Source organism: Taudactylus pleione, unplaced genomic scaffold, assembly GCF_031769625.1.
Source record: "Taudactylus pleione unplaced genomic scaffold, aTauple2 ptg000437l, whole genome shotgun sequence".
NCBI lineage: Eukaryota > Metazoa > Chordata > Amphibia > Anura > Myobatrachidae > Taudactylus > Taudactylus pleione.
Genome location: NW_028284839.1, coordinates 4795440 through 4813804, shown reverse-complemented (window position 1 = coordinate 4813804; position 18365 = coordinate 4795440). Strand labels below are relative to the sequence as shown.

At 47.0% G+C, this 18365-nt stretch overlaps 1 protein-coding gene across 1 annotated transcript in view; it reads left to right on the top strand.

Annotated features, from left to right (window-relative positions):
- Nucleotides 1–5508, top strand: part of ICMT (isoprenylcysteine carboxyl methyltransferase) — a 33972-nt gene extending 28464 nt beyond the window's left edge. Inside the window, exon 6 of the transcript XR_015869851.1 lies at nt 4203–5508. The gene's annotated coding sequence lies outside the window, so the exon portion shown is untranslated. The remainder of the gene's footprint in view (nt 1–4202) is intronic.
- Nucleotides 5509–18365: the final 12857 nt, after the last annotated feature.

Sequence of the window (18365 nt, the reverse complement as noted above, 5' to 3'; positions counted from 1 at the left end):
CCACGACAATTGGTGGTACCCCACAGTCTCCCTATTTCCCCGCTCCCGGGTTTTCAGGAGCCAGCGTGGGTTAACTCCCTGACGAGTTCTGTACAGCACTTGTCGGATGTGTTGCAAGGGGAGTCTGTGATGCGGCCTCATAAAAGGCCGGTGGCGTCTCTGTCCGCTCCTTATGAGGATGACGAAGGGACGTCTGATGATGGGGAGATTCTGGATCCTTACGATCAGGAACCTTTCCATACTAAGGACGCTGATGCTAAGTCCAAAGTATATATTCCTGGACTTATTCGGGCGGTCCGCACAGCCTTGGTGATTGAGGACGAAATTCCCACAGCGGCTAAATCTAAGTATGACTTTTTCAAAGATGTGAAGGGCGATGCCACAGTCTTTCCTCTTTCGGGTCAGTTGGTGGACCATTTAGAGGAGGCGTGGAAACAACCTGGCAAAAGATACCAGCCGCAGAGACGCCTGGCGGTGGCTTATCCGTTCGCGGATAATTATTTTGCTAAGTGTGAATCCCCTCCACAGGTGGATTCTCACGTGACCCGTCTTGTCCGTAGTGCCACATTGCCGATGCCATCCATGTCCTCCCTTAAGGATGCTACGGACCGCAAGGTAGAAATCTGCCTGAAGTCCGCTTATTCCCTTGCAGGGGGGGCAGCACGGCCGGCTATGGCCATTTGCTGGGTTGCCAGAGCGATGGAGCGCTGGGCGGATTCATTAGAGGCTTCTTTTGAATCCGACTGTCCGGCCGAACAGGCGGAGTTGATTGGCAATCTCCGTGATTCGGCCACCTACATCAACGAGGCGGCTCTAGACATTAGTACTCTGGTGTCTAGAATTTCTTCAGCAGCGGTAGCTGCTCGTCGCACCTTGTGGCTGCGATCCTGGAAGGCGGACGCAGATCCAAGAAAGGTCTGGAAGCGTTGCCGTTTACCGGAGAAGTTCTCTTCGGTCCGGATCTGGATAAGATTGTGGCCACGCTGGCGGCAGCCAAATCTGCTTGTCTCCCGTCGGCCGCTGCTCCTTCTGGTTCTGGACCATCGTCCTTTCGGTCATCTAGGGCCCAGGGCAGGCCCAAACCACAGTCGTTTCCTCGACAGGCTGGCCCTAAGAAATCGGTCAAGCCCCGGAAACAGGCATGGAGTACCAGACGTCCGGCCCCCAAGCCAGATGACAAGCCTGCGGCCTGACGGTCCGGGTCTCCCCTTGGGGGATCCCAGGGTGGGAGGCCGCCTGCTGCAGTTCTCCCGGTGTTGGTCGTTCACTACGACAGACACTTGGGTTCTGGAGGTGGTCTCTCACGGGTACGCCCTCTCCTTCCGGCACAGACCCCCGGCTCGATTCTTCACCACGGGTCTACCATCAGACCGGAACAAGGCTACGGAGCTGCGGAAGGTATTGCACACTATGCTCCAGGCTGGAGTTATAGTGCCTGTTCCATTCTCCCAGAGGGGCCAGGGTTTCTATTCAAATCTATTTTTGGTACAGAAACCCAATGGGTCATATCGTCCAATTCTCAACCTCAAAGCACTCAACAAGTCTTTGCGGGTCCCGAAGTTTCGGATGGAGACCCTACGGTCCATCATTCTGGCGCTGGAACCTGGGGACTACATGGTGTCATTGGACATACAGGACGCTATGGCGGTCATGGCGGCTTCTCTGCGGCTGCAAGGAGTCCGCATGTTGCCGTACTTGGACGACCTGTTATTGGTGGCAGGATCTCCAGAGCTCCTGTTACACCACTTGGACCTGACCATTGCACTGCTGCAACGGCACGGCTGGCTAATCAACTGGCAGAAGTCCACTCTAATCCCGTCTCGGAGGATTCTGCATCTTGGAGCCTTATTGGACTCGGGACAGCAAAGGATCTTCGTGACGGAGGACAAGATCTCTGCTTTACAGTCAAGGGTGCGCAGTTGTCTGCACAGCCGCCGGGTGTCCTTACACTCGGCGATGAGGTTACTGGGCTCCATGGTGTCGGTGTTCGACATGGTGGAATACGCCCAGTTTCACTCCAGACCTCTGCAGCACCTGATCCTGTCCAAGTGGAACGGGCTGCCTCAGTCTCTGAAGTTCCAGACGATTGTGCTCACCCCGGAGGTTCGCCTGTCCCTTGCGTGGTGGTTAAAGACGACCCACCTCAACAAGGGACGTCCGTTCTGGGTTCCAAATTGGGTCCTGTTGACAACGGACGCCAGTCTTCGGGGCTGGGGAGCAGTTTCGGGTCCACACTTGTTCCAGGGCAGGTGGACACCGACAGAAGCGGAGCTTCCAATAAATATCTTGGAACTCCGTGCGGTCTTCAATGCTCTCCTGCAGGCACAGCGGTTTCTCCAGGGTCACCCGGTGCAGGTCCAGTCGGACAATGCTACCACCGTGGCCTACATAAACAGGCAAGGAGGAACTCGCAGTCGGGCGGCTCTCGTAGAGGTCTCTCGGATCCTGGTTTGGGCGGAGCGCAATCTTCCGGCCATATCAGCGGTCTTCATCCCGGGAGTGCTAAATTGGGAGGCGGACTTTCTAAGTCGCCAGGACGTTCATCCAGGGGAATGGTCCCTGCACCCGGACGTTTTTCAACTACTGGTGGACAGGTGGGGTCTTCCAGAAATCGACCTCATGGCGTCCCGGCACAACAACAAGTTGCCGGTGTACGGGTCTCGCACAAGAGACGAAGGGGCGTCTCTGGTGGATGCTCTGCTCGTCCGGTGGACGTTCAGGTTCGCATACCTGTTCCCTCCGGTCTCCCTTCTTCCACGGGTAATCCGGAAATTCAAACAGGAAGGAGGGACGCTCCTGTTGATAGCTCCCGCGTGGCCCAGACGGCACTGGTTCTCAGACCTTCAGGGTCTGTCCGTGGACAGTCCTCTGCGGTTGCCGCTACGACCGGACCTTCTGTCTCAGGGTCCTTGTCTTCACCCGGACCTGACTCGGCTGTCTTTGGCGGCGTGGCTGTTGAGACGGCCATGCTGAGGTCCTGGGGGTTTTCCAGCTCTGTGGTGCGTACCATGTTACGAGCTCGGAAACCGTCTTCCGCGAGGATATACCATCGCGTGTGGCATACGTTCTTCCAGTGGTGTCGACCGAGAGGTTATGCACCGCGGGAGTTTCGTCTGTCTCGGATTCTCGCCTTCCTGCAAGCGGGACTAGATCATGGGCTTCGCCTTGCTTCTTTGAAGGTACAGGTTTCGGCCCTATCTGTCTGGTTTCACCGTAGGATTGCTACAATCCCGGATGTGCGCACCTTTATGCAAGGTGTTCTCCGTATTCAGCCGCCCTTTGTTCCACCTGTGGCGCATTGGGATTTGGCTGTGGTCCTGAGGGCTCTCCAAGGACCGCCGTTTGAACCACTGGGCTCAGTGGATATTAAATGGCTAACAGCTAAGACTGTTTTCCTTCTGGCCGTTGCTTCAGCCAGACGTGTTTCTGAGTTAGGGGCTCTTTCTTGTAGACCCCCTTTCTTGGTTTTTCATGGGAACAGGGCAGTGCTCCGCACTCGGCCCGAGTTTCTTCCCAAAGTTGTTTCCCAGTTTCGTGTTAACGAGGAAATAGTTGTTCCGGCCTTTAACTCACCGGGTCTTTCCGTGGGTGAGGCCTCTTTGGATGTTGTGCGGGCCTTAAGGACTTATGTTGACCGCACTTCTTTGTTTAGGAAGTCGGACGCTTTGTTGTCCTCTATGGCTTCTGTAAAAAGGGTTGGCCTGCTTCAAAGCAAACTTTGGCAGCCTGGATCCGTATGGCTATTTCTGAAGCTTATCTTCATGAAGGCCTACCGGTCCCTCCTTCTCTGAAGGCTCATTCCACTAGGTCTGTGGGTCCTTCGTGGGCAGCTCGACGTGGTGCCTCGGCAGTTCAGATCTGCAAGGCTGCTACGTGGTCTTCTGTCCATACCTTCGTGAGGTATTACAGGTTTGACACCTTCGCCTCTCAGGATGCTTCCTTCCGCCCTGTCGCACCTGTGCTGCAGATGGGCTTTGCTCTGGTCACCGGTTTTCCGTCTCCCTCTGGTGAGAATGTGATTCTTGTTTGTGTCCAGATCTTTGTTCTCTCTCTTCCTTCTCCTCCTCCGGCCTATGGCTTGGTAACTAACTGAGGTGCCTTGGCCCGGGGGCGGGGTATAGGAGGGGGACCTAGTGCATCCTGGGAGGCTGAAAGCTTAACTCTTTGGTGCCCTGCGACTGACGTCACACCTATACCCCAAGGTATCCTGTGGAACCCTATGGACTTCGTAGAAATAGAGATAACAAGGGTAAGTTCTTACCATATCTCATATTTTTCCGCTGCTGGCACCTGTTGTGCCGTGGGCAATGATTGGACGGATGGCAGTGGTGGCGTTTGATCCCACTAGACATGGCAGGAGGCTGGGCAGCTGTAGAAACAGTCTCTGAGATTCTCTCCACTTTGCTGCCCCGTTCCCAGAGATCAGCCTCAACCCCTCTACCAACTAGCCGAGCAGTATTTACATATCCACAGTATGGGACGTCATTAGAAGTGTCGTCTATTGTCCTTACTACCGCACATGCATTATGTTAGGGAGACTTGTTTGCTTAGTGTTTCACCAATAAAGTATTCACACCCCCTAGGACTGATACATGTTTACAAATAAGTATCTTCCTGATTAGAAACAAATATGGTTAGTAACACATTTGGGGTGGAGAAAAGGGGCGACCGGGCCATAGGCTGGCTCTTTCGTTGTTTCACACGTCCAGGTGTAAAGTGTAGCTTCTGTGTTGAGTGATGTATTTCGTATAAAACCCTCCTCCAGTATTATTGCGGGGGGCTTCCACTTGCGAGGCCCGACTTCCGCACGATGCAAGGACGTACAACCTCTGCCGGGGGTAAACCTCTGCGAGCAATGGCGGAGGAAGGGATCTAGTACAATGACCAGGATGTAACATAGCGTAGACAGGCAATAGTCCTAAACGTTACAAATGTATGAGGGTATTGAGACCAAAGATTGATCCAAGAGTTACATGTTGACAATATTCAGTATGTCTTACATGTAGGATCCACCTTTCTATTGTGGTTTTTTTTCATTCTCCAGATAGATTAATTATTGATAACTATTCATAGTTGAAGCAAAGCTGGGACGACAGCGGAATATGATACCACTAATCACTACTGTAATTGCTGTCGAAAAAAATTCTTTTTTTTACGTGTGTAGTCGCCAGGTGTGTTCCTGCCTGGTCTCTTCCTGCAGACAATCAAACGTCAAAATCCATTTCATTATTATTTTGTAAAGAAAATATAATGATTATGTTTATTATTGGGGGAGGCAGAATAGTTATTCATTTTCCTAAATAAAAGGTCACATTGAAACCCTAAGAGTTCTGTGAAATGTTTATTGCAGGTACCGTATTTTTAGGCATCGAAGTGGTCGCCTGTCTCTGATTTTCAAAGGGTTTAATAATGTTATTTTGTTGTATATATTGTACTGAACATTCTGTCTACACTCTGCAAGTGTAAATACAGTATACTGACATTAAAATAAAGAACTATATTGCTGTACACATATATTTACACCATGTAACAATTTTTATGCTGTTATTTTTTTTAGCTGTGTTTGATTAGGGACAGAGCGCAGTCTGTTCTGTGTTACTTCTTTTCTAAAGTAGGAGGGGACAAAATGACCTGTAGCCAATCGGATCATCAGACTGTTCACAGCAGCACCTAATATAATATAATCTGTGTGTGCTCATCTTGTGGGAAGCGGTGATCTGTCCACATGTAATTGTGTCAGTAAGGTCATTGTAATTGTGCAGTCATTTCACAGTCTGCTGTGCCTACACTGAACGATCAGTCGTGCAGTGTAGGCTCCCTCCCTCATCCCTGAACATGGGCAATCTGTCATTATCGGCAGATTGACCAGCATGTTCAGGCGATGATGGATGTCAAAAACGACCAGCGGGAGCGCGCATCGCTGGTCGTTTTCAACAATTTCATGGCCGATTTGTGAACGATTAATGAACGATTTAACGATATCATCATCATTCAATCGCTCATTTTAATTGGGTAGTGGATAGCCACAGACTGAGAGTCATAGTGGAAGGAGCAGGGTCCCCCAGCAGCACAAGGCATATCAGGAGATTTATGATGTGTTAGTGAGGACAGGGCTGTATGTGACAGGGACAGTGACATGATGTGCGGAGGGGAATGGAGGCAGCAGAAAGCCACAGACTAAGGAGAATATTTACTAAAGTGAGTTTTAGAAGTGGATATGTTACCTATAGCAACCAATCAGATTCTAGCTATTAGCTTCTAGAAGGTGCTGGTTAAATGTTAAGGAGAATCTGATTGGCTGCTATGGGCAACATCACCACTTCCAAAACCTCACTTTTGTATATATACCCCTAAGAGTTAAATAGTAGGAGGAGCAGGGTCTCCCAGCAGCACAGAGTATATCAGGAGATAAGTGATGTGTTAGTGAGGACAGGGCTGCATGTGACGGGCAGTGACATGATGTGAGGAGGGGAATAGAGGCAGCAGGAAACCACAGACTGATAGTTATATAGTGGGAGGAGCAGCGTCTCCCAGCAGCACAGAGTGTATCAGGAGATGAGTGATGTGTTAGTGAGGACAGGGCTGCATGTGACATGATGGGAGGAAGGGAATAGAGATGGTAGGAAGTTACAGGGGTCAGTTCAATTACCCAGGAGTCCCCTCACGGTGCGAATAAGTGCTGCTATATGCAGTTTTTTGTTTGCAGCTCCATAGGGAAAATGTACAAAATCCCCTGCGTCTGGGGCGAGTTGCGGTGGCATCTCCATGTCAATTGTAATTTGCCCCATTCACGGCTAATTGAATTGAACCCACAGACTGTGAGTTATATAGTGTAAGGTCCCAACAGCAGAGGATAGAAATATCAGGCTCCTGTCACCCAGATGCAGGAAGACTGTGGTGTCAAACACACATGTATATCTATGTTCATCTGTCGCTTGATTAGTAAGAAGAACACAATGTGACTTGGGTAAGTAAATCAACTTCTCTATTAGCAGCAATATATGGTACAACAGGTTTATCTCTTCCCATTATTTCCAAGTGGACAGTATATAGAACATGCTCTCAGTATATAGAACATAGAGAAATGCACCCTGGTAGAGCGAGGATCTAAGCACACTCCCAATCATCAGACAGTAGCCCTGACTAATCTCCGCATGGTACACACTTTCCATTTCAGTCATATATAAATCTTAATTTATTTTAATGGGAATGTCTGGTAATGGTAAGCACTTGCCTGTGCAGTACGGGTTGGGTATGATAACCTGACACTCAGGATGCCGGCTGTCAATAGACTGACAGCTGCATCCCAACGGCTAGAATCCCGACGGGAGCGGTAAGTACTGTTCTCCTGCCCTATTTAAACCCTAACCCTCCTTTCTAGCACCCGAACACTAACCCTCCCTACCCCGCACCCTAACCCTCCTGGTAAGTGCCTAACCCTAACCTCCCGCAGCCTAACCCTAACTCCCCCTGGGGTGCCTAAACCTAACCCTGCCCCGCCCCCGCTAACACCTACCCGGCCCCGCTATACTTACGATCAGGATGTCGACTGTTGGGATTCCGTTGTCAGACTTCTGGCCGGCAGTGGGGATTATGGCGCCGGGATTTCAAGAGCGTAGGCATAGTAACTCCATCCCATACAGAACAGCTCATAGGGCCTTATTCAGGTTGGATCGCAAGGCTGCGTTCGCACGCAGTCTGGCGATGTTTGTGCCCTGCGTATGCATCACAGTGCGCGAACTGGCCGCTGCGATCACAGTGAGCCCGCAGCCCCATCACACAGTGATTGACATAAAGTGACCATTTGGGGGTGGTTGGCAGAATGCAGGCGTGCCTGTGCGTTTGAACGCTGTTACAGGGGTGTGCATAATTAAGCCCCTGTGATGGTATACGCTGGCAGAGTTCTAGATGGCGACAGGAAGTAGCAGTTTGTGCGGTAGAGTCAGGTCAACCACAATTGCGAATGGTTCCGATGTTTTCGCTGACTTGCGGCTGCATATCATGGGAAGTGGGTCGGCTTTATACAGTGACGGGCGTCTTGGTATAGAGCTGCGGTTGCCGTGTGATTGCATTCATTAGCATTTTTTCACTGCGAGCGGGTGCGTGCGAACGCAGCCTTGCGATCCGTGCTGAATCAGGCCCACAGTCCAGTTGTATTTGATGGTAACTACTTTCTATGCAGATTTTCTAACTGATGGTCCAGGTTTATATTTGATTCATTTTCTCTCTCTGGGGGAGATTTATCAAAGCTTGGAGAGTGATGAAATACCAACCAATCAGCTCCTGTCAATTTTCAAATAAAGCCTGTAAAATTATAGAAGCTGATTGGTCTCTCTCTCTCTCCCTCCCCCCCACCTTCCTCCCTTGATTTATCTCCTCCTTTGTATGTATGTGCCTGTGACTATAATGCACACTGTTCTCAAATTTGGTCCTCAGGAGCCCAAACAGTGCATGTTTTCCAGGTCGTCTCACAGAATCACAAGTGAAGTAATTAGCTCCACCTGTGGGTCTTTTAAAATGTGTCAGTGAGTGATGAATACACCTGTGCTCCTGCTGGGTGACCTTAAAAAAGTGACCTGTACGTGGCCATGAGGACCGAGTTGAGAACCTCTGGGGGAGATGTATCAAATTTGGAGAGAGATAATGAGCCTGATTCTGAGTTGGGAATAAAGCAAGAAAGAGCAAGTAACTGCACCTGGATAAACCATGTTGCAATGCAAGGGGTGGAAATACATTTATTATATATACTGGCTGCTTCTGCATATAGCCCACAAATGCTGGACAGCTTTACTTTAAATGGCAATTTAGATCTCAGATTGGACACACCCCTCCTAAATCTAATCCTCTGCACATTTTACACCTACCCAACCTGCAATTCAGCACTGCTTTACCCATGTGCAAACTTACTTGTTCTTTCTTGCCTCATTCCCAAATCAGAATCAGCCCCGAAGTATCAACCAATCATCTTCTGTCATTTTTCTTCCACAGCCTCCAAAATGTCAGAAGCTGATTGGTTGACACTTTGTCTCCTTGATTTGATCTCCGCTCATAAGGTAATGTGTTAGGGGGAGATGTATCAAGCCTTGGGAATAAAGTGGAGAAACTGTTCAAAGCAACCAATTAGCTTCTAACTGTCATTTATCTAGCATAGGGGGAGATTAACTAAGCTCTGGAAAGTGATTAATTGGAAAGTGATAAACTACCAGCCACTCAGCTCCTAACTGTCATGTCACAGGCTGCGTTTGATAAATGACTATTAGGAGCTGTTTGGAAGTAGAGATCAGCGGGTACGGTTCTCAGAGAACCAGACCCAACCGAACTTTGCGATCCGAGCTCGGATCCTAGTCCGGCTCGGGTTTTCCCGCATGACTCAGATCCCAAAACGAGGCAAAACGTCATCCTCCCGCTGTCAGATTCTCATGGGTTTTGGAATCTATAAAGGTTCCTGGTCATCGGCGCCATTTTCACTCCGGCTGTAGAGTGTATTGTAGAGAAGTGTCACTGTGCTCTGTCCATCAAGGGGCTGCTGTGTCTTGCAGGGGTGCTCTGCCCATCCATAAAATGGCTGCTGTGTCCTTCAGGGGTGCTCTGTCCGTCCAAGGGTGCCCAGTGTAAAAATATAAAAGCTAATAATGTAATAATAAAAAAAAAGTTTGTGCTGTACCCCAGTGTACTATATATATATATATATAATTATTTTTTTTACTGTGAGGCTGCCGGTCAGACTGTAGTGTAATATTCATACACATATTGTGACACTGTAAGTGGTAGCGCAGTGTATTATTCATAAAAAATATTGTGACACTGTAAGTGTAAGCACAGTGTATTCATAAAAAATATTGTGACACTTAAGTGGTAGCGCAGTGTATTCCTAAAAAAAATTTGTGACATTGTAAGTGGTAGCCCAGTGTATTCATAAAAAATATTGACACTAAATGGTAGCGCAGTGTATTCATAAAAAATATTGTGATACTGTAAATGGTGGTGCAGTGTAATTTTCATAAACAATATTGTGACACTAAGTGGTAGCGCAGTGTATCCATAAAAAATATTGTGACGCTAAGTGGTAGCACAGGGTATTATTCCTAAAAAATATTGTGACACTAAATGGTAGCGCAGTGTATTCATAAAAAAATATTGTAATATTGTAACACTAAGTGGTAGTGCAGTGTATTCATAAAAAATATTGTGACACTAAGTGGTAGCACAGTGTATTCATAAAAAATATTGTGACACTAAGTGGAAATGCAGTGTAATATTCATAAAAAATATTGTGACACTAAGTGAAACCAGTCTAATATTCATAAAAAAAAATCTTGCACTGTAAGTGGAAATGCAGTGTAATATTCAACACGTATTGTGACACTTTAAGTGGTAGCGTAGTGTAATATTCATTTAAAATATCTTGATACGCTGTAGGTCATTGATACTGCAGTGTAATATTTAAAATTGGTACAAATTGACGTGTGTGCTGTACCCCACTTTGTTCATGTTTGTTGATATGAAGAACAATCAGTTGAGAGGAGAGCAGGAACCACATACTAGTGCCACCAGTAATGACGGTACTAGTCCGTCTAAGTCATCTACTAAAGCCAGTGCCCAAGGGCATACAGGGCTTAAGCCAGGGCATCTAAAATGTAAATGAAGCAATCTTTTACATTAGTAAAGAAAAAAAACATCAAAGGGAAAGTTAGCTGCAGAAAGATGTAAAATTGGCAATATGCCTTTCACCACGCAGAGTGGCAAGGAAAGGCTTAGGCCTTGGCCTTTATTTATGACTGGTGGTTCTGTTTCTTATGAAGATGTAAGCACAAGTGAACATGCTGACATAGAAATGGAGTTGGCTTCTGTGGAAGTGCACTAGGATGAGAAGAATATATGTGTAGCTAACGCTAATGATGTTAATGATGAGGATGTTGTTTGTGTAAATCAGGCACCAGTGGAAGAAAAACTTGTCGCCCATGATAAGGAAAAGGCCATTGTCATGCCTGGGCATAAGACAAAAAAATCCACTTCTTATACTGTATGTGGAATTATTTCTACCCAAATCCGGACAACAATTGTCAAGCCATATGTACCCTTTGTAAAGCCAGAGTAAGTAGTGGTAGGGACCTTAAACATCTAGGAACCTCCTCCCTATTACGTCATCTGCAGCGAATCCATAAAAAACTTTTTGCAAAATGTAGAAACTTTGGCTAAAAAAGTGACAAGCAGTCCAGCGTCCGCTAGCTCCCTTCTTTCTGCTAGATCTAAACACCTGCCATCTTCACCACCAACGCCTTCATCAACAATATCCTCAATCATGAAGCGATTGGTTTGTTTGGGCCCCCACAAAACAAGCTACCAATGGGAAGCTGACATTGCTAGCAATGACCTCTACGTGCACAAACTGGCTTTACAGAGGCAAGATGTTGTCACCATCATCATCCGATTCCTCATCAGTGTGTACATCATCTTCACACAATATTAATTTGTCCCCGCTGGAATCCACCATTACAGGTGCCTCTGTAATTTTTGGAAGTAATTGGCGGTAAAGGTCTTCATTGTAAAATTTGTAGTTCATTTTGATGGACATCATCTTTTTCACATTTTGAGGAAGTAACCTCCTACGCCGATCGCTGACGACTTCCCCGACTGTGCTGAAAACTCTTTCTGCATATATACTAGAGAGTCAAGTAAAGCAAAGCCAGCTTGTGCAAGGGCCTCCAAATTGCCTTTTTTTCCTGCCAGTAGTCAAATGGACTTTCTGACATGCCTATTTGGATGCTATGATTAAGAAATGTAAATAGTTCTCAACCATTCTTTGAATGGTGAACGTATGAGATGGAGTCATGGTACTGGTCTCATTTATTGTAGGCAATTCTTTTAGACCTGACCAGATGTCAAAACTTGGTTGTGTTGACTCATCTGCATCACCAGTGGGTTTTTTGGGAAAGTTCAGTTTCACTTGCTGGAGAAACTGAAGGAGAAGCCATTGCAGCATCACGTGCCACTTGAGCTGACAATTTGCTTACCAACAGCTCTTTGCATCTCTTCAGATCTGTGTCCATTAGGAAGAAAGACACGATGTACTGTATGACTAAAACCTATGATCCAGAATGGTCAACAAAATGTACTGATCCGATTGCAAGATCCTGACAACCCTAGGATCCTGGAGAAGCAAATAAAAGACTTGATTTACAAGTCTGACATACTTAGCAGAATCCTTCAGTTTCTCAAGCTGCTTTTCCAATTACCTGGCTCAAGCTGGCAGTGTCTGAACTCACTTCACAGGTGACTACTTCAAAGGATTTCAGAACTTTGCACAACATGGAATGTATTTTCCACTGAGCTTGAGTAAGGTACATTCCCCCTCCTCTTCCTATGTCATAGTTAGCTGTGTAGCTTTGGATGGTTTTTTGCTATTTCTCCATCCGCTGAAGAATATAAAGGGAGGAGTTCCACCTTGTAACTACCTCTTGCTTCAGCTGGTGGCAGGGCAAATTTAACATCTTCTACATGCGCCTGGTGAATGGCGAAAATGTCCAGAAATTTTGACTCAATTTTTTTCAATGCTCCCAACCCCAACCGGTTGTCCCTCGGTGAGAAAGAAATGCGTTAAGGGTGTCCCCGGAGTCAGCCTGCTTACCTGATCCTTGTGGAAGCTCGTGCGGACTATTGCTGCAACTCTGCATATTGGAGATAGAGCTTTGTTATCGCGGACAGCTTTATGAATTACTTGTGCCGGGACCCTGCTCTTAGCCAGTCCTGAATCAGATGTGGTTGTGACCCGCCACGTATGCACGCTGTGTCTACCAAAGAGAGCTGCTACCCCTGTGTGAAATCATCTGGACGGTCGCAGTGTTACAGCGGGACCAGGCACTGCACAGCCGAAGACCCATATCAGGTGAGCAGGATGACTTTTACACACTATGCTCCCTGATTATGGTCAGTAATAGCGGGCTGCAGAGGTGGAATATAAGGCTGGTCTTTCTCCGTTCTCTTCCCATCAAGTGTGCAGAGGTAGGAGCTACATTCCAGTCACACATATAGATCCATAGACTTGTATTGTTTAGCATGGAGCAGCATCATATTTATTAGAAGTAACTGAATTATACATTATATCTATTGAAGAGAAACACGGATACAATTTCTCATATGCATATGTCACTTTATAACTATCTCTCTTCACTAAAGGATTGAGTGATATTGCTTAAAGGACTTAAAGATATATTTGTGCAATTGGAGCTTACAGCTGTTGCTTCTCTTAATCACTCATTTGGATGAAATTGTGATCACTACCCATTTTTTATTGATTATTTTTTATTTATTCTCAATTTTTTATATTTTATTTATTTTACAGATTATGCATATTTTGGTATGCCATGTATGAATTGATTGTTGCATGTATATTATGACCCTATGTGCTGATTAGATCCTCTGTTAATGGATTATTAACCAGACCTAATTTATATATTTAATATCTTTAATATAATACAATCAATTTATCTATAGGATCTGTGTCTCTGGGGTCTGTGTGAGGATCCCGGGTTTATGTGTGCATTATTTTCGCCTACAGGCCCTCGTCGCCTTGAGAAAGGCAACTGTAAATAGCTCCGCACGGTACCCCGGGTCCTTTTATGAGTCCCTTTAGATCGCACAGGAAATGGCACAATAGCAAAGGTATAACGATACCTTTATTTTACACATACACTACTTCTACATGTAACATCAGCAACTACAACTATATACAATATATACATAAATGCCAGTAGTATTAGCTAAACCTTGGGGAACCCAGACACATGTCCCTATAGCAGAGGTACCTTTTATTGTTAGAAAGGTTGGCAGCTACACCCTCCGGCTTACCCGCCTGGGTTGGGGACACCACACTTGTGCGACTGCTGTGTGGCTCCACACTTCTCTGGGAAATGGCTCCTCCGTCCCTGACTTGCTGTTCCTGGCCGCTTGGCCTGGTCGTCCTCTGCTTGCCAAGAGCAGGGTATGCAGACCAGTCACCCCGCTCCAGCGGGCACACCAGTCCCACGCCAACGGACTGCTCCAGTGGGAGCGTACGCTTGGGCAGAATCTCCCAACTCCTGCCCAGCCAGGGTCCTGCCACGTAAGCTAGGCACCTCCACACCACCCCGGGTCTCAGCTCAGAACTCCCTCAAACCCCTTGCACTTGCCATATGAAACCTCTGATGTTCCCACGGTTAGGTGCCACCCCTGATCTCTGGTATTGGTTGGTTTGAACGCAGGGGCTGGGTACTGAGCAGTTATTGATCACATCATTCCCTGCTCCCCCACCGCGGATATCGGTGCCAGCCAGTCTCGCCCCTTTGGTACAAAGGAAACGTAATCATGTTGATAAGAGGGCTGGCTCCCCTAGGGCTATAGAAGGAGTCCCTGTTAACCCCTTGTCGTCATTTGTGATGTCACATGCCATTCAGCTGACTATAGCTTCCTGTCTAGAGCTTAAAGAGAGGGGGCTGTGGGCAGTGGCGGGTTGGGCCGGAGGGCAGGGTGCCATGTGCTGCGGGCCTGTGCAGTCTGTGTCACTGTGACACAGACTGCACCGCGTGTCAGCCGCCGGCTCCGGCAGCTGTGTGTTTGTTGTGATCAGCAGCCAATGAGAGTCTGTCAGACTCTCATTAGCTGCTGCTGCGCCCACTGCAGGAGCCGCTCCATCTTCCAGCTGCTGCAGTGGGCAATGGGAGAGGCGTCATGATGTCATATGACGTCTCTCCTATAATGCAGAGCGGCCCGGCCCGGGAGGACAGGTGGAGGAGCAGATGGCGGCGGCGGGATCGGGGATTCAGGTGGTTTTTTTTATTTTGTTTTTTAGATTACGTGTGTCTACTGGGGGGGGGGTCTGGCACTACTGGGGGCACTACAAAGGGGGGACTACTACTACTGGGGGCACTACAAGGGGGGTGGGGGACTACAACTACTGGGGGCACTACAAGGGGGGTGGGGGACTACAACTACTGGGGGCACTACAAGGGGGGGACTACTACTACTGGGGGCACTACAAGGGGGGTGGGGGACTACAACTACTGGGGACTACTACTACTGGGGGCACTATAAGGGGACTACTACTACTGGGGACACTACAAGGGGGGTGGGGGACTACTACTGGGGACTACTACTACGGGGGACACTACTACTACTGGGGGCACTACAGGGGGGGACTGCTACTAATGGGGGCACTACAAAGGGGGGACTACTACTACTGGGGGCACTACAAAGGGGGGGACTACTACTGCTGGGGGCACTACAAGGGGGGGGACTACTACTGGGGGCACTACTGGAGGCCTGCATAAGGGTGTTCTCTCCTGTGGCACACGGGGGCACTGCATATGGGCGCTACGACAGGGGGCTGCCCTAATCTTTATTTTTACCTTACATTAATCCCATATGGACCCGCCTCCTCCCTGGAACACTGGAGGGGGGGGCGCCGTAGCACGCATATTCTTCGGACACACACGCTACTCCTCTGCCAGGGCCGCCTGCATGCATTTGCCCCCCAGGCTAAAAGTTGCCAGCCAGCCCCTGGCTGTGGGGGTTATCAGCTTTGTAACTTCCTATGGGGGATATTAGCAGGCGTACACAAATATTATACACTGATAGGCACAAACACTTGTATACAGAGCTTACCTGCATATTACACACAGTAACACAAAATGGTCAGACTCCTTGATATAAGGTCCTATTAATGTCCAATAAACATGAAAGCAGAACCAGGCTGTAAAAAGTATACCATTTTGAGACGGGCTGAGTAGCAGGCCTGTATCACGCGGGGGGTGGGGGGGCACATAGGCCGCCACAGTCCGGGTAGGCCTTTTGGCGCTATCATATATTTACGTAACTTCACCTTCTTGTTTAGGGTGTTGGTGGACCCCTAAGAAATCTGCCGGCAATTATCCAGCCACATAGAGGTGGGCGCCCTATATATATCTTTTCTCCAGTTGCCCCAGGACCCTGGTGAATTGATAGGCTATTATGCAATTTAGCAAGACAACCAATAGTAGCAGTTAGGGTTGATGACGTTGACCACTGTTGACTGCTACTTCCAGGGGTTACAGCACTAGCAGATCTCTCACTCCCTCTCCTCCACTCCTGTCTGTGATAGGGAGCAGCAGAGCCTAGCTGTAGTATCTTACATCCCCTTACTCCTCTCTTCATTATTCACTGTCTGAACCTTATCTTGCTGGGTGTTGATACTCTAGGTTGTCACTCCACGTATCTATAGAATATACTCAGCAACATTCTGACCTGGTGTTTTTAGCATTATCATACATGTTTAATGTTGTATTGTTTATTGTAATATTTTCATATCTCGCCTTTCCCTCATCTGGGTAACCACTACAGAGATAACGATCTGTGTAAGTCCATTTTAATCTTTTTTCCTTGCAAAAATTAATAAAGGTTATGTTTTAAGCTATTTTGATTGACATTTAGCTATGAGAGTGCACTCCTGTAGAGTCTTTGGGTTTAAGTTCTCACAGAACTGATATACCCTCTCCTTTTTTGTCTACTTGCATTTACTCTGAGTAGCACCACCACCACCAGCCACAGTGTTATTTCATTACCACACAGTACAGTTTAGGTGGATATAGCTTATTATATATACCTCTTATACATTCCAACAGATATATGTGGATCTGTGCGGTGATTCTCAAATCCCTTTTCCCCCATCCCACATCTTAAGATCCTCCTACATTGATCTTCCCTCATACATTTTTTAAGAATCAAAACATTAAAATAAATAAATTAAAAACTAATCAATCCTTCCGTCCTTTTCCTGTCTTCAGTCCATAAACATATTCCAACTCCCTCAGGCCTCTGACCTAGTTCTTGATTAATGAAAACATTCTTGGATTTTAAACTTCCTATGGGGTCGTATAGTTTATTAAACTGCCACCCTGTCTACCACTGCAGTGCCACTCTGTGCCATGTTGGAAGCTGAACTGCCACATGTTAGTGCCGCCCACTGCTGTTGCTTAGCTTAGTCAGCCAGCTAGCTCAATGCATCCTTTTGGCCTAAACTAGATTCAATTAAATTAATATTGTGAGCTGTGAGGTGGTCAAAATTGACTGGAAATAAATGTTATTGAGGTTAATAATACTGTAGGAGCAAAAACAGGTCCAAATTATGTGATTTCAGCTGTTTTTATGATTTTTTTTTTAGAAAAAATACAGATCCAAAATTAAAACATGCAAGGGCAGTTTTGTAACACCAAATTCAGATCCAAAATTTTGAAGGAGATACAGATCCAAAGCCAAAACACGGGGGTCAGCGCACATCCCTAGTTGGAAGTTTATGACTCTCCGATTTATCACTTTCCAGAGGTTAGTACATCTCCCCATACTCTTTGAAATGACAGAAGCTGATTGGTAGCTTTGGGCTCTCTCCAAGAATTGATACCTCTCTCCTTTATTGTCTATTCCATGTGTTTAGCTCTTAAGTGATGTGCTCCTGTTTGCACTGTGTGCTATTATTGTTATTGTAACTCCTATTACGTTGCAGTGTATGTATATATGTGTGTGTATATAGAAGTGTGATACCTTCCTGCAGGTGGTAAAATCATTCTATAGTTTTGCGTTTCGTCCCTCTACAAAATGTTATTTCTCAAAGATTAATAGTGAAGGCCAGTGTTTCCCAACTAGAGTCCTCAGGGACCCCTAACAGCACAGATCTCCTCATCAGCACAACTGAAATAATTAGCTTTTTTTTTTTAAATGTACTGAATACACCTGGGCACCAACTAAGAGATATGTAAAACATGCACTGTTGGTTTTTGAGGAAGCTGAGGGTCAATACCCCATCACTGCAGCCTTTATTTATATTCTGTACTAGTTTCAGCCACTTAAAAGGAAAACCGGCAGACCTCTACGAGGCAATGACCAGACTTACATCTCTCCCCTCATCTCTATCCTCCTAACCTCTCCTATCCTCTCCCACATCACTTGCTCTCTGTCCGCCATCTCCTTCTGAATGTCACAATCCTCTATTAAACAATTTTTCTAAAAGCAAACTCATTATTTTCTACGTTCAAGATATCCTCCCCCACTACCCCTCTCCGCTGACAATGTCTCCCTCTTCCACAAGTCTACTATCTGGTGCCTGGTAATCTCACTAGACTATGTCCTCCTCTCCAGTCCCCCAACATACAGTCCCTCTCACAGTACTGTCACTTTCATCTATGAAATCTTTCAGGGATCCGTGCCTCTCTCATCTTGGAAGCAATTATAACTCTGTCATGCCCTCATCTTCTCCCGCCTAAACTACTGTACTCCACTGCTCTCTGGCCTTCAGAACTCCCACCTTGACCCTCATCAGGCAATGCTGAAGTTCTGCTCATGTTCTGATGCTATTGAAA